This window comes from Mobula hypostoma, chromosome 12 (assembly GCF_963921235.1).
Source record: "Mobula hypostoma chromosome 12, sMobHyp1.1, whole genome shotgun sequence".
NCBI classification, from domain to species: Eukaryota; Metazoa; Chordata; class Chondrichthyes; order Myliobatiformes; family Myliobatidae; genus Mobula; species Mobula hypostoma.
Window position 1 is genome coordinate 104,276,215 of NC_086108.1, and position 12,740 is coordinate 104,288,954.

Here is a 12,740-nt window from a genome sequence, read left to right on the forward strand (position 1 = left end):
GAGCACCGGACGCAGTATATCACCCCAGCCGACTCACAGGTGAAGTGTCACCTCACCTGGAAGGACTGTCTGGGGCCCTGAATGGTGGTAAGGGAGGAAGTGTAAGGGCATGTGTAGCACTTGTTCCGCTTACAAGGATATGTGCCAGGAGGGAGATCAGTGGGGAGGTTTGGGGGGGCAAATGGACAAGGGAGTCGCGTAGGGAGTGATCCCTGCAGAAAGCTGGGGGGGGGAGGGAAAGATGTGTTTAGTGATGGGATCCTTTTGGAGGTGGCAGAAGTTACGGAGAATAATATGTTGGACCCGGAGGCTGGTGGGGTGGTAGGTGAGGACCAAGGGAACCCTATTCCTAGTGGGGTGGCGAGAGGATGGAGTGGGAGCAGATGTGCGTGAAATGGGGGAGATGCATTTGAGAGCAGAGTTGATGGTGGAGGAAAGGAAGCCCCTTTCTTTAAAAAAGGACATCTCCCTCATCCTGGAATGAAAAGCCTCATCCTGAGAGCAGATGCGGCGGAGACGGAGGAATTGCGAGAAGGGGATGGCGTTTTTGCAAGAGACAGGGTGAGAAGAGGAATAGTCCAGATAGCTGTGAGAGTCAGTAGGCTTATAGTAGACATCAGTAGATAAGCTGTCTGCAGAGATAGAGACAGAAAGATCAAGAAGGGGGAGGGAGGTGTTGGAAATGGACCAGGTAAATTTGAGGGCAGGGTGAAAGTTGGAGGCAAAGTTAATGGAGTCAATGAGCTCAGCATGCGTGCAGGAACCAGCGCCAATGCAGTTGTTGATGTAGCAAAGGAAAAGTGGGGGGACAGATACCAGAATGGGTTTGGAACATAGATTGTTCCACAAAGCCAACAAAAAGGCAGGCATAGCTAGGACCCATACGGGTGCCCATAGCTGCACCTTTAGTTTGGAGGAAGTGGGAGGAGCCAAAGGAGAAATTATTAAGAGTAAGGACTAATTCCGCAAGGCAGAGCAGAGTGGTGGTGGAGGGGAACTGATGAGGTCTGGAATCAAATGATCTTTCCTGGTGTCTCAGGACTGGATGTCTATGCACCTGTACCAACCCCTGCCCCTGGCCGCTCCTTCTCTCCCACCTGTCCCACAGTCCTTCCGTGGCACCCCCCTCACCATTCCCGACATCCTTTGATCCCGCCAGATTTACAAACTTGCTCTCCACTCCACGTTGACAAATACAGTACTGTGCAAAAATCTCAGGTTTGAACCCCATAATTATAGGTTAAAATGATGTAGTTCAACATACACACTGAAATAAGTTATTGTGGCGTAGGTAGCACTGTGTTGCCCTTGAGGCACTTATATGACTTTGTTGGGTCTACGTTTTAAATGATTTGTTTGTAACTACTTTCTAGTTAAAGTAAAAGGTTTATAATTAAGTTACAGTATAATAAAGACAAATTCATTGTCTATGGTATAGCGCGGCATGTGATGACGTCACGTCCGGTTTCGTCGCGTCTTGTGTGTAACCTCCGGTTCGGGAAGGTGTGAAGGCGGGTTCCGTGCGTGCAGCGTGATCGTGGGGAGCTCCGTCTCTACCCACAAAGAAACATTATAGAAGCAACGCCGTAAGTTCATAAGAATGTATGTGAAGTAAAAATATTAACGCGGTTTCTGTTAAGGAGGTGCCGGCTTTTCAATTTCAAACGCGGGATGGGCTCGGGCCCGGAGGTAGTTTGACGCGACCCCCTCGCCCGCTACTCGGGGCGGCTGGAGACTCGCTAAAAGGAGAGAGCGTGTCTGGTCTCCAGAATGAAACAGACGCTGTTGACGTTTGTAAACAACAGGAAATCTGCAGACGCTGGAAATTCAAGCAACACACATCAAAGTTGCTGGTGAACGCAGCAGGCCAGGCAGCATCTCTCGGAAGAGGTACAGACCCTGAAACGTCGACTGTACCTCTTCCTAGAGATGCTGCCTGGCCTGCTGCGTTCACCAGCAACTTCGATGTGTGTTACTAGCTCATGGACCTCTGGTTTCTTTCTCCTGAAGTCAATAATCAGCTCTTTGGTCTTGCTGACATTGAGTAAGAGGCGGTTGTTACGGCACCACTCAGCCAGAATTTTCAATCTCCCTCCTGTATGCTCACTCATCACCACCTTTGATTCGGCCTGTGACAGTGGTGTCATCAGCAGACTTGATTATGGCATTGTAGTGGTGTTTCACCACACAGTCACAAGTGTAAAATGAGTAGAGTGGGGGCTAAGCACACAGCCTTATGGTGTACCTTTGCTAATGGAGATTGTGGAGGAGATGTCACCGATCTGAACCGACGGAGGTTTGCAAGTGTAAAGATGAAGCCACACTCAGGTTGGAGGAACAACACCTTATATTCCGTCTGGGTAGCCTCTAACCTGATGGCATGAACATTGACTTCTCTAACTTCCGCTAATGGCCCACCTCCCCCTCGTACCCCATCCGTTATTTATTTATATATACACATTCTTTCTCTCTCCTTTTTCGCCCTCTGCCCCTCTGACTATACCCCTTGCCCATCCTCTGGTTTTTTTCCCCCTGCCCCTTTTCCTTCTCCCTGGGCCTCCTGTCCCATGATCCTCTCATATCCCTTTTGCTTATCACCTGTCCAGCTCTTGGCTCCATCCCTCCCCCTCCTGTCTTCTCCTATTATTTTGGATCTCCCCCTCCCCCTCCCACTTTCAAATTTCTTACTAACTCTTCCTTCAGTTAGTCCAGATGAAGGGTCTCGGCCAGAAACGTCGACTGTACCTCTTCCTAGAGACACTGCCTGGCCTGCTGCGTTCACCAGCAACTTTGATGTGTGTTGCCTGTATATGTTTGTATTTTTTTTATCAACAGTTTTCACCATACGATGTTAATGTGGAAGAGTGAACAGTAAATGATTAACCTTACTACGACTCTGTCTTCATCAGCTCCGGTTTAACTTGGTGTTTAGTCAGAGTTTCAACACACTGCACGAGAACACTACAAGCAGGAATGCGCTCTTTTTCCCAGGCTGGACCTCGAGGGCATAGGTTTCAGGTGAGAGGGGAAAGATTTAATAGAAACTTGAGGGGGAACTTTTTTACACAAGGATTGCTATGTACTGTCTATGGAATAAGCTGCCCAAGCAAATGGTTGAGGCAAATACAGGGGAGACACAACAGTGTAGCGGTTAAAGTAATGCTTTACAGTGCCACTGATCAATTGGTGGAATGGGGTTCAATTCATAAGACCATAAGATGTCCGATCAGAATTAGGCCATTTGGCCCATTGAGTCTGCTCCGCCATTCAATCATGGCTAATTGAATCCCCTCATCAGCCCTACTCTCTGCCTTCTCCCATAATCTTTGATGCCATGTCTAATCAAGAACTTATCAAGCTTTGCCTTAAATACATCCAATGACTTGGCCTCCACAGACGCCTATGGTAACAAATTCCACAAATTCACCACCTCTGGCTAAAGTAATTTCTCTACATCTCTGTTTTAAATGCACGCCCCTCTATCCTGAGGCTGTGCCCTCTTGTCTTAGATTCTCCCCCCATGGGAAACACCCTTTCCACATCTACTCTGTCTAGGCCTTTCAACATTTGAAAGGTTTCAGTGAGATCCCTCCCTATTCTTCTAAACTCCATGTCACTGCGTGGGTTTTGTTTGGGTGCTCTGGTTTTCTCCTACATTCCAAAAATGTAAGGGATAGGGTTAGTGAGTTGTGGGCATGCTCTGTTGGTGCTGGAAGCATGGTGACACTTGCAGGCTGTCCCCCCGCTGTGCACTGTTTTAATTGTTAACACAAATTTATTTATTTATTGAAATTTCAGGATCAGGTTTAATATCACCAGCATATGTCATGAAATTTGTTTACTTTGCCACAGCAGTACAATGCAATACATGATAAATATAGAAAAAACCCTGAACTACACTAACTATATATATGTATATTAAACAGCTAAGTAATGCAAAAACAGAAATAAATAAAAGAATTGAAGTCATGGGTTCAATGTCCATTTAGGAATTGGATGGCAGTGGGGAAGAAGCTGTCCCTCATTAACAAAGGGTTTGAGGGAGTTAAACAGAAATATAGTCTAAGGTCATGTCAGGGTCTCTCAGGTTGGTTCAAGTACCTGATGGCAGTGGGGAAGAGGCTGTTGTGAAACCTTGAGGACCTCATTTCACAACTAAATTGAACAGGGAACTGAGGTTGCCTGAATTGAAAAAGACTGATCAAATGGGATAATTGGCATCAGTATTGTAGATCGGGGGACAGTTTTGTTGAGTACCTTTGCTCCATCCGCAACAGGCAGGATTTCATGGTGACCAACTATTTTAATTCCTCTCCCCATTCCCATTCCGAAATGTCGGTCCATGGCTTCCTCTACTGCCACAATGAGGCCACTCTCAGTCTGGAGGTGGAATTCCTCATGTTCTATCTGCGTAGTCTCCAACCTGATGGCATGAACATCAATTTCATTAACTTCTATCAATTTCTCACCCTCCTCCTTCTCTGCTTTTCATTCCCAATTCTGGCCCTTCTCACTTCTTCCTTTCTCCTCACCTGTCTATCCTCTCCCTCTGCTGCACTTTCACCTTCCCTTTCTCCCGTGTTCCATTCTCCTTTCTATCAGATTCCTTCTTCTTCAGCCCTTTACCTTTTCCACCTATCACCTCCCAGTTTCTCACTTCATGCTCCCTCCCCCACCCTCCTACCTTCCCCCTCATGTGGCTTCACCTATCATCTGCCAGCTTATCGATCTTCCTGTCTCCCCCACCTTTTTATTTTGGCTTCTTTCCCCTTCCTTTCCAGTCCTGATGAAGGGTCGTGGCCCGAAAGTTCAACTGTTTGTCCCCTCCATAGAGGCTGACTGACCTGCTGAGTTCCTACAGCATGTTGTGTGTTTTACTCTGGAGTGCCAGCATTTGCAGAATCTATTGCGTTTGTCATTAACAGTATTTATTTCAGCTTCAAAGATATGTGGCAATAATCTTTGAAATGATAATCTTGTACCAATGCTTGGTATGGGTGCATCCAAATTTATAGAGTCATAGACCACTGCAGTACAGAAATAGGCCCTTCAACCCATCTAGTCCATACTGACCTGTTTTTCTGCCCAGACCTGTTGACGTGCACCTGTACCATAGTCCTCTATATAATTTCCAAACTTCTCTTCAATCTTGCAATCAAACGTGTATCCACCACTTCCACTGGCAGCTTGTTCCACGCTCGCACCTCCCTCTGAATGAACAGGAACCCCCCTCAGGTCCCCCTTAAATATTTCACCTTTCACCCCAGGCGGCACAGCAGCTTAACAATGCCCGTGAGCCAGGTTCAGTTCCTGCCACTGCCCGTAAGGGGTTTGTATATGCTCACTGTGATTGCGCGGGTTTCCTCCAGGAGCTCTGGTTTCCTCCCACAGTCCAACTACGTGCCGCTTGGTAGGTTCATTGTTCATTGTAAATTGTCCTGTGATTAAGCTAGGATTAAACTGGGGCATTGCTGGATGGCATGGCCTATTCTGTGCAGTATCTTAATAAATAAATAAGTAACTGAATTAATTCATCTATAGCCTCGAGTTCTAGCCTCAGTCAACTTCTGGTAAAAAGCCTGCTTACATTTACCCTATTTATACCCCTGATAATTTTGTATACCTCTATCAAATCTCCCCTCATTCTCTTGCTCTCCAGGGAATAATGTCTGAACATATACAACATTTCCCTATGGCTCAGGTCCAACATCCATCTCATTTTCTCTATACTCTTTCAATTTTATTTTTCCTGCAGGTAGGTGACCAGGACTGCACACAATACTCAAAATTTGGCCTCACCAACATTCTATACATCTTCAACATGAGCAGTACGATTGGAGCTACTTCTTTTAGTTCAAGATTTCTGTGACAGATTTTAAGAATTCAACAGGAAAATGTTGAGCCTCATCTGCCTCATCTCTAGTCAATTTACCCCTTGGATGTGGGTAGTTGGGATATAAATCTCCATGTACAATGGGCCTGTTCATTTAATCTATGAAGAAGGAAGTCCAATCAAGTTGAAAAATGATCTGTTCACACTAACATCGAAGTGTCTGAGTCATTTACTTCAGGAACAAGTAACCGGCATGGACATGTAGAGTGGACAGCTGGAGACTTTTTCCCTGGGCACAAATGGCAATGAGAGGCCAGCATTTTAAAATGTTTGGAGGAGAGTATAGGGGGTTGGCTCTTTAAACAAAGAGTGGTGGATGTATAGTATGCACTGTCAGGGATGGTGGTAGAGGCAGATACATTTGGGACATTTAAGAAACTCTTAGATTGGCATATGGATATTAGATTAAATGGAGGGCTATGTAGGAGGGAAGGGTTACATTGATCTTTTTTTAAATTCAATTTTTTATTATTATTTATTCTTATTTTACAAAGCAGCACAGCACTTCACAGAGTAGATACAGTACAGCATATTTACACAGCCATTCCATGACAAGGAAAACAAATAAAACTTAGAGACAGAAAGAAGCTCTAATTTAAGTTTAAATTAACATACAACCAAAATTGATCCCACACATCTTGCACTTTTCCCTCACTGTTAATTCTTCCCAACATGTGTTCGTATGATGAAATCTTAATCATTTCCTCAGTCCATTCCTTCACAGTGGGACATCTGGGTTTTTTCCAGTTTTGCAATATAGTCCTTGCAACTGTGATGAGACCCACCTTTAAAATAGTAGATTTGTCATTGTTTACATTAGGTATCATTGTCCTATCACCCAGGAGACAAAGCCATGGGCACAAGGGCAGTGCGGAACCCGACCAATTCCCCAACAGATCAAGAACTTTACACCAAAATGGACGGACCATGGAACACTCCCAAATCATGTGAAAATATGTGCCCACCTCATTTTTACATTTCCAGCATAAATTATTATCAACAAGCCCCATTTTGTACAGTCTAGTTAGTGTCCAATAATATCTGTGTACTATCTTATACTGGATAAATCTCCCTCTCGCTTCCCTAATATGTCTACCCACATTTGATAAATATTTGACCACTCATTATCTTCAATATCACTTCCAAGATCCTTCTGCCATACTGCTTTGAGATTGTTACACGATTCACCCACAGAGTGCTTGAACATCTTATGAAACACTGATGCTTTATAAACTTCCTGTGGTAATGTAAAGTATTCAGTTAAAAAGTTACTTTGTGGGTCACCGTTCTTAAATATGCTACTAATGCAATGTCTCATTTGTAAATACTTCCAAAAATTCCCTTTATCTACAAAGTTATGTTTTCTCTGCAAATCCACATATGACATAAAAATCCCGTTCTCATAGAGATCACCTACTGTATTAACACCTTTAATCTTCGATTCTTTCCAGTACACCATTCTTCTCCCAATGCATATCTCAGGGTTATTCCAGAGTGAGAAGTACAACTGGTTTAAATGTGACATTCTCCAGGCTTTATGAATTGTACTCCACACACTCCTTAAGTGAAATAGTATAGGATTTAGATTAGTCTTGTTTTCCACATGTTGTGAGAGGATGTTTGCAGCCAGGCTCCATTCTATAATTACCCAATCTAAATCAACATCAGCCTTGTCCCAATGTTTAGCTAACTTGGTCATTTCAAAGGATAATTTATATGCCCTGACGTCTGGTAGACTGAGCCCACGCATGTCCCTGGACATACACATCTTACTCATTTTAATTCTGGGCTTCTTATCCCAAATTATCCCACTGATAATTTTGTTATATTGCCTGTAGATCAAATCTGATATATTTAAAGGAAGCATCATAGAAAGTTAGTTAAACTGAGGTGCTATGACCATCTTAACTACATTGACTTTACCCCAGAGTGACAGTCTCAGTGCCCCCCACTTATCCAGATTATTTCTTATCCTACTCAGTAATGGATCATAATTTAAAGTGATTATTTCATCCAAATTCTGACCAGAGTTTGTTCCCTAGATACTTCATTCCAACTGGCACCCACCTGAAATTAAACTGAGATACTGAATTTGAATAACACAATTTTGACATTGGCATTGCCTCAGATTTATTGCAGTTGATTTTATAACCAGATACCTCAGAATATAATTGAATTGTTTTCATTAGTGGGGATAAGGAATTAGAAGGGTCACTAATCAGTAATAAAATATCATCAACATATAGCATCAGCTTATGCTCCTTTCTGCCTCCCTTCACCCCTCTAATATTTGGATCGGCCCTAATCATGATTGCCAACGGTTCCAAAAAAATCATAAATAACAGTGGGGGGGGGGCAGCCTTGGCGTGTACCCCTTGAAATGTTGAAAAATGGGGATATGATACCATTTGTAATAACTGCAGTTTTTATACAAAATTCTAATCCATTATTTAAAGATAGAGCCAAACCCAAAGAATGATAAGGCTGTGGTTAAAAATCTCCACTCAACCCTATCAAAGGCCTTTTCGGCATCCAGGGAGATGGCAGTAACTGGGACACTACTTGAGGAGTTCAGCCATATTAAGTGCGGTAATCTTAAATTATCAGTTGGGGATCTGCCTTTAATGAAGACAACCTGGTCAGTATTAATTATAGATGGCAATACTTCCTCTAATCGTGAAGCCAGTATTTTAGTCGGTATCTTATAGTCCACATTAATTAAGCTTATAGCCCTATAATTAGAAGGATTTATTGCATCCCTGTCTTTTTTTGGGATCAATGATATTAATTGATCTTTGAGTAGTTTAAAAGGTTGGCACAACCTCATGGACTGAAGGGACTGGACTGTGCTGTAATATTCTATGTTCAACACTCAATGGCTACACGCACACCTGCTCATTAATGCAAATATCAAATCAGCCAATCACGTGGCAGCAATTCAATGCAAAAAAGCATGCAGACATGGTCCAGAGGTTCAGTTATTGTTCAGAACAGCTATCAGAATGGGGAAGAAAAGTGACTTTAACCGTGGACTGACTGTTAGTGCCAGAAGTGGTGGTTTGAATATCTCAGCCACAAAATAATCTGCAGATGCTGGGGTCAAAGCAACACTCACAACACGCTGGAGGAACTCAGCAGGTTGGGCAGCATCCGTGGAAAAGATCGGTCGACGTATCGGGCCGGAACCCTTCGTCAGGTTGATTCCTGACGAAGGGTTCCGGCCCAAAACGTCGACCGATCTTTTCCACGGATGCTGCCCAACCTGCTGAGTTCCTCCAGCTTGTTGTGAGTGAATATCTCAGAAACTGCTGATTTCCTGGGATTTTTGTGAACAACTGTCTCCAGAGTTTATAGACAATGGTGTAAAGAACCAAAAAAAATCCAGTGAGTGGCAGTTCTGTGGGTGAAAATGCCCTGTTCATCAGAGAAGTCAGAGGAAGATGGCCAGACTGGTTCAAGCTGACAGGAAGGTGACAGTAACTTAACTAACCACACGTTGCAACAGTGGTGTGCAGAAGAGCATCTCTGAATACACAACATGTCGAACCTTGAAGTGGATGGGCTACAGCAGCAGAAGACCATGAACACACATTCAGTGGTCACTTTATAGGTACAGGAACTATCCAATAAAGTGGCTACTGAGTGTATATTCTAGGGATATCAAAACTATGGCTGGTGTGGGTAATCATTGATACCCCGAGTATTCACTCCTCTTGGAAGTTTTCATGTTTTATTGCTTTACAACATTACAGGAAACATTACAGAATTACAGGAAATGGTGGGGGAGTCCAAGACCAGAGGACACAGCCTCAAAATAGAGGGGTGTTCTTTTAGAACAGAAACAAGGAGGAATTTCTTTAGCCAGAGGGTGGGAATCTATGGAATTCATGGCAACAGGTGGCTGTGGAGGCCAAGTCATTGGGTATATTTAAGGCAGAGTTTGATAGTCAGGGCCTGAAGTGATACGGGGAGAAGGCAGGAGATTGGGGCTGAGAGGCTTGATGGGCCAAATGGCCAAACTCTGCTCCTATGTCTTATAAGCAGCAGTGGAAGTTGCAGTGAGGTAAGGGTTAAAGATAATGACCAGGGAAGGATAAACAAGAGAAAATCTGCAGATGCTGGAAATCAAATTAATACATACAAAATACATTTTGTGTGTATTCCAGGCAAGGATCGTTTAGGGAGAGAGTGCAGCCAACCCAGCCGACTGAGACCTTTGAAGAGCGTAGCTTCCTTTTGCACAGTAAGGGGCCAGAGCTATTTAACATACCTAGACAAGATAAGGATTCTGGGATCGCATTTAGTATTGTTCAGTTACTCTACTGATTCTGAAGTGTTATCGGCCTTTGACGTGTGCCTGATTCCATTACAATGTGGGCAGGGATAGAAGACTGACCACACAAGTGATTGAAGTTTGCACTACAAGGGCTCAACAGAAAGGGAGCCATAGTTACCATTTGGCTCCAGGAACTGGACACTGCTGGCAAACCTGAAGGGAATGAAAAATTCCGCTGGGACAACACAAAAATGAGCACTGGTATTTCCCTGGATCCGTCTTGAGAAAGCAGAAGGTTTGACTGGTTGGAATTCATGTGGGGGAGCGTGGTGGGGAAGTGGCGAGTGGGTGGAGCGCTGGAAGACAGCTGATCTATATAGATCAGCATGGCACCAAGTTGAGACTTCCCTTGTGGTCGCAACTCAGTTTTAGTTGTTTTTTAGTGTCCTTTTTGGGTTCATGGGGATGGTTTTGGGGACAGAAAGGAGTGTAATTATGGGGGCAATGGGAAAATTATTTCTTTTGTGTTTCTTGATCTCTATCCTGGTGTAAGGGGGTTTCGTCTTTATGTTACTGCGTAGGCTAATTAAAATGGCTTCTTTGTTATGTTATACTTGGGAATGCTTCTTTGTTATGTTAAACGCTGAGAAAATTTTGCGCTAGCAGCTTGTTTTGGGTTAGGCGGTGATGTGAAGACGCTACGAACCAATTGGGATAGTTGTTATGATTTTGGTGTATCTGGAAGATTTGTATGCACAGGGTTTTGAGGGGAGAAGGCGGGAGAGAGACACAGAGGATGGACCAGGTGCTGTGATGTTCGCTAACGGGGTCGGATCCCGAGGAGGGCGTTCAACGAGGAGACGGAGATGGACTCGTGTGGAGCGTCTGGTTGACCACCGTTGTTGGTCCCAGGCGGCCGGTCGAGGTGGTCCGAGGGGTCGCAGGGTGAAGAAGAAGGGTCCTGAGCTCCAACTGTTGTGCATGAAGAGATTGAACTTTGATAAGTGTGGCGCCTTTTATTTTCCTTTTATATTTTATTCTCTATTAATTATATAGTTCCAGTAATATCTATAAACTCTAAATCATTTAATCGTATCTGGTGTATTGTCTGTTATTTGGGCAGGGTGCGGTACATCACACAGCATCCACACAAGCTAATTACCCAGTTTGGCGGGGCCGAGGGCTGTTTCCTTAGATGACAGCGAGCCGAGCGACCCTAAGGGTGGCCAGGGGGGCTACACTGGAGATCCAGTATCACTTGGCCCTGCCACTTTGATCTAGCCCACACCTTCATTAACCCAGTCCATCACCACTTGCATTTATTCAGATCTTTCTCCTTCTTACATCTATAAAAGATTTAGGTTTATGAATATGCTAAGGATTAGTGGGAGTGGTGGAGCTGGATTATAAGGAATGCATGCTCAAGTTTGTGGGATGTAGGACAGAGTTTGTGGGGGTGTGCATCACAATTAGTATTGGTCAGTTACTTAACTGATTAACTTTACTTTGGTTACAAGTGAGGGGGACGACCTACCAGGGTGAGCCACACTGACCTGGTGTCTGGCACTGAGTCTGGAGCTATGGTTCAGAAGAGAAGAGAAGTGAAGAGGACTGCAGTGGTAATAGAAGGTTCTGTAGTTAGATGAACAGGGACAAGGTTCTGTGAACGTGATAGAGACACATGGATGATGCATTGCCACCCAGGTGCCAGGATCAGGAAAGTCTCTGACTGGGCCCATGGCTTTCTCAAGGGGGACCAGAAGTCTTGGTACGTATTGACACCTGAAAAACAGGACCTCCAAAATGGTGATCTCTGGATTGCTGCCCATGCCATGCACCAGTGAGGTATGAATAGGATGACTTGGCAGATGAATGTATGGCTGGTGAGCTGGTTCAGAGGGCAGGGCTTCAGATTTATGGATCTTTGGGATCTCTTCTGGGGAAGGTATGACCTGTTACACCCGAACATGAAGGGGAACAATATCCTTGCAGACAGGTTTGCTAGAACTGTTCGGGAGGTTTTAAACTAATTTGACAGGGGGATGGGAAGTGAAGTGATAGGGCTGATGATGGGGTAGTTGGTTTACAAACAGAGGCTGTGTGTAGTGAGACTGCCAGCAAGGAGAGGCTGATGATAGGGCAAAATTGCAGGCAATGGGATGAGTTGCAATGTAAAATGGGATCAAATCCGAAAAGGGTGATGAATGCAGGGCTGAAAGTGTTATATTTGAATGCACACAGTCGTCATCGTGGCTAACCCTCGAGGTCGAGGATGATGGTCTTCGTTCTGAAGAAGTGGCCCACAGAGTGAAGACGCCTGTGCGTGTATTTGTTTAACGTGTACTTGATGTTGCACTCCAAGAAGCACACGATACTTCACAAATCAACCAACTGATTCCAATGGCATGGAAACCACGACGATTGGAGCTGATGGATTTGTTGCAGCCTTCACCCTCCTTCACAGCCATTGAGTTTGAAGTAACTTGGTCCGCCTGTTTCACCATTGAGGTCTTGGTTGGACTGTTCTTCGTCAGGGACCTCACCCTCAACCTCACTGCCATGGGTGACCCT

General features: G+C 44.4%; 1 long non-coding RNA gene across 1 annotated transcript; it reads left to right on the forward strand.

The window, feature by feature from the left end:
• The first annotated feature begins 1,491 nt into the window (after positions 1 to 1,491).
• On the forward strand, positions 1,492 to 6,033 carry LOC134355262 (uncharacterized). The gene is made up of 3 exons (XR_010020001.1): positions 1,492 to 1,586; positions 2,910 to 3,018; positions 5,756 to 6,033. It is a non-coding gene; the product is annotated as an uncharacterized LOC134355262 (long non-coding RNA).
• The last annotated feature ends 6,707 nt before the right edge of the window (positions 6,034 to 12,740 follow it).